A 4371-nucleotide genomic window follows, 5' to 3' on the forward strand; every position below is an offset into this window, starting at 1 on the left:
CTGGATATGAGCCCTTTGCTAGATATGTTTGCTATACCTATCTTCTCCTACTTTGTGGTTTACCTTTTCACTTTTCTGTGCAATCTTCTAGAAACTTTATTGTTTCATCTTTCTCATTTGGGTTTTCACTACCCCTAGAATTGTTCAGTTTATTTCTGGAATTTCAAGTCTAGTCCATTGATCATTATATCTATATGTCTAGTCCTATGCCAGTACCACACTGTCTTGATTACTGTACCTTTTTTTTTTTTTGATTATGTAGATTTTGAAATTTGAAAGTGTGCTCCCTCCAGACTTGTCCTTCTTTTTCAAGATTGTGTCAGCTAGTTAAGGTATTTTGTAATTCCCTATGAATTTGTGGATCAATTTGTCTATTTCTGGAAAAAGGCAGTTGGAATTTTGATAGGAATTACACTGAATCTGTAAATGAACTTGGGGAACATTGCCATATTAACAACATTAGCTCTTTCTATCCATGAACTTTCCATAATTTAGATTTTTAATTTTGTCCAAGAAAGTATTGTTTCCCACGTTTGAGTTTTACACTTTTTTTGGTGACTTTTTTCTTTTGTAGTTTTCTTTTCAATACTATTGTAAATGGGATTGTTTTCTTAATTTCATTTTTGAATTGTTCATTGCTAGTATCTACAAATATAACTGCTTTTTGAATATTGATTGTGTATCCTGTAACCTTGCTGAACTTGTTTATTAGCTCTAATAGATTTTGTTGTTGTTGTTGATTCTTTAGGATTTACATAAGATCATGTCACCTACAAATAGATAACAGTTTATCTTCTTCTCCAGTAGGATAGCTTTTATCTCTTTTCTTCATAAGATTTAGTTGATTTTCTTGACTGAAGGATTTCCGGATTATTGTAAGCCTTTAGTTAATTCCCAGAGTTCTGAAAAAGTTGAGTTTTGAGAAATTTTGCCTGTCTTTTTTTTTTTTTTTATTGCTTTTATGGAGGAACAAACTTTTGGAGGTCTTTACTCCTTCCTTTTTTGCTGATGTCACCTCAGGATTTTAACTGGAACATTTGTTTTATTTCCATTTTAGATAACTATGGCCATCTTATAATTTGTTCTCTATTTGTGTCATCTGTTTTACATTTCTTTTTCTCTCCCTTCTTCCCTCCTTTTGTATGAATCAAATATTTTTATTATCCAATTTCTCCCTTTCCATTAGTTTGTTAGTTTTATATTCTTGGACTTTTACACTTGAATATAAATGAATATTTTTATTAGTTTTCAGACAATGTTATCACCTTAAAACACTAATTTTCTTTACACCTCTCATGCCATTTGTGCTATCATAGTATTCATGAATTTTAATTCTACATGTATTTTAGCTTCCATAAGTCATCATTATTGTTTGGTGCAATTAATATTTGTGTACATTTACCCACATGTATGGCTTTTTGCCTAGGTCTTCTTTGTTGCTGGTTTGAAAAATATTTCACTGGGTATAGAATTCTAGGTTGTGAGCTATTTGCTTTCGGGACTTTGAAAATCATTCCATTGTTTTTGAATTCCATTGTTTCTGTTAGAAAAGTAACTGTCAGTCTCATTGATGCTCCTTTGAAGGTCATATGTCTTCCTCGCTCTGGCTGCTTCCAGAACTTTTTTTGTTTTTTGTTTTCCATAATTTTCATAAAATTCCAAAATTTTAATTTCCGTTATTTACTAAAGATGCTATCAATGCTCCACATGTTTTCCCTTGGGTCCTTCCACCAATAGGTGATCAGATTGAGATCAAAGTAGAGACATACCCAATGACAAAAGCATTACAACACTTCTCATGATTAATAAGTTTGAAATAGCATCAATTAAGGTTTATTTCCATGTGAACATTACATCCTGTAGTTCTAGAGAGATGATGAGCCAAGTCCAGTTCTTGACATATAATTAGTGCTTGGTAAGCATTTCTACAAATGTTTCAGTAAATGTTTCAATGAATGAATGAATGAGTGATTGGATGGAAGAATCAGACCAAATTGGGGATCAGACCACATTGCAGATCGGTGGACTTCAGCTTTTCATCTGACAGTCATCTAGTTTTCTTGTACAGGTCCCTGAAATGCAATTTGGACCATTTTCTCCAGGTCACTTGCTTCACCTGTATGGGAGGGCATAGATGTGAAGCATCTTTAGGCTCTCTTGTAGCTCGGCAGGTGTGCCAGATGTCTGGAAAGAAAGCCTCTCTGTGCACAGAACTCTGCAATCAACCATCTCAGTGGCTTCTGAGCTTGTCTCAGGGCTTCCAGAGAGAAACTTGCCTAACTTGTAAGATTTTCTCTATGATCTCCTCACCTCTGGGAGTAAGGAGACAACGCTGGCTGCCTTGCTCCACCCTAGATCAGACATTTCCTGTGCTCCCACAGCTCTGAGTCAGCACCTCTGCTGTGTCACACAGCTGCACAGCCATCCTCATGTGCTGCCGTCTTCACCTCTGCATGGCTCCCAAGTGCCCGACACACATGGCGGGCACTCAGTGTGTCATAAAGGAAGGAATGATGTTACTATGTAGCTTCTGTGAAGGGAGGAGCTCCACGGTCCAGTGTTTTCATCAGATGGAAACTTCTTTCTCTTCTCAAGAGGTAGTTTATATGTAATGGTGGGAAAGAGATTGCTTTTGTTTTGTTTTTGTTTTTTTTTTTCCCTTCGGTGCAAAAAGGTGGTTTTATTAAAGCATGGGAAATGACTGCTTTAAAAAGAAAGATAACCAGAACTGCTTAATAGCTCTTTCTTGCATGTAAAATACTGACTTACGGAGAAAGGGGAGAAGGTGCTTGGCTCAGCTGCCTTCCTCTGATTATACTCCTCCTCATCCCTTCCATGCCCTGCATTTCTGCTCTGGACACCAGGTATCTCATACTCAGGAGGCAAATGGGTCCCTGTACTTATTTGGGAGAAGGCTGTGTGCAGGTGTGACTTGGGGCCAGCTTGGGCTCTTGTCAGCTCACCCAAGAGAGCTCACCCAGCCCCTTATTTGCAGCCTTCAGCAGCGCCTGTTCCTCTTTCGGCTTCTTGCATTTTCCTTGTTCCGGTCCCCTGACAACCTGTGAGACCCATCTGCCCCATCAGTTCAGCCTACCCGAGGTAACCTGGTGGCTGTCTGTCACCTACTTTTCAAGTAGGAAGTCCTCTGATTAGCAGCCTTTCCCTAAATCCACTTTCCTCCAACTTGCCTCATTTGAGGAAAAGACAGTGTGGTTTTCAACTTTGGGGCTCCAGCCACCCCCATCCACACGAATGACCCTTGGTAATCAGTGACAAGGATTCCTCAACTGTAACAACTATAACAGCACCATACAGGTGAATGCTTCTGGCCCCTGGCTTCAAACCTGGACCTCATGGTCCACTAACTGAGGCACGTTAGGACAGAAACCTGTCTTGGCCTCTGTTTCTCCATCTGGATATTGGGAGCTTTTGCCATTGCCATGAATAATAAGTGAGATGATACATGTGATGGGCATAGCAGACAGCCAAACTCAATACATGGTAATGGCTGTTATTTCTACGGCCTCTGAGACACGGTATGTATTTAATATCTACCTCCTCCTTTCTCTCTGACCCAGAGGTGTTTGATAACAGGTCATATTCTGATTTCTCTCTTTATTTCAGGAATCCCAGGAAGAATGTAAGTGCGAAAGTCATTTCTTCTGATGCTCCCAGCATCACGTGGTTCCCAGCCAAGGTTACCAGCAGGGGCCTCATGGAAAAACCATTACACTCTTTTGGGAACTCTTTCTTAATTTGTTATTTGCTGAACTAAAAGGTTCTTCATTCCTGGGATTGACTACATTTCACATAAATTGTGGATGTACTTCTTTTAAATAAAAAGATGTTTCCTTTGGAGACCAACAGCCGTGGTATTATGGGGCCATTGTATGAGTCTTCATAGAAAATGAAGGTCCCTCCCTGGGCCATGGCTGCTGTGTCATGACTGCTGTTTGCAAAAGGAGGAAATAACACCAAATATGAAAAACGAAAAGTCATTGAGGGATTAACATAGGGTGAAACCCCTTTTGTAATTCAGTAGGTCACACTCTGAAAAACCATGGTTTATTACAATGATTGTTATTCCATTTTAGAATTCTGAGAATTAGTGACAAAGAAATGTCAGAGCCTGTGCCTCTTTGTGTCAAATCATGATTTTTGTGATGTTTGTAATCTTGATCTTCCTCAGATAGTAAGAGAAACCACACCACCCATTAAAGACTCTTTTATTTTCTCCCTCCAATTAAGCAAAGACTTTAGATTTTAGATTCTTACATGCTTTTCTTGACTTCTTAAAAAAGGATTTTTAGCCTGATTTGTTGAAGCCAGTGGCTTAGATCTCAGATGGGAGGGAGTGGCAGGGGGTGTGGA

At 38.9% G+C, this 4371-nt stretch overlaps 1 long non-coding RNA gene across 1 annotated transcript; it reads left to right on the top strand.

The window, feature by feature from the left end:
* Positions 1–2446: 2446 nt before the first annotated feature.
* On the top strand, positions 2447–3864 carry LOC115509754. Its single transcript, XR_003967480.1, has 2 exons — positions 2447–2597; positions 3625–3864. It is a non-coding gene; the product is annotated as an uncharacterized LOC115509754 (long non-coding RNA).
* Positions 3865–4371: the final 507 nt, after the last annotated feature.

Source organism: Lynx canadensis, chromosome A3 (assembly GCF_007474595.2).
Source record: "Lynx canadensis isolate LIC74 chromosome A3, mLynCan4.pri.v2, whole genome shotgun sequence".
Classification (NCBI taxonomy): domain Eukaryota; kingdom Metazoa; phylum Chordata; class Mammalia; order Carnivora; family Felidae; genus Lynx; species Lynx canadensis.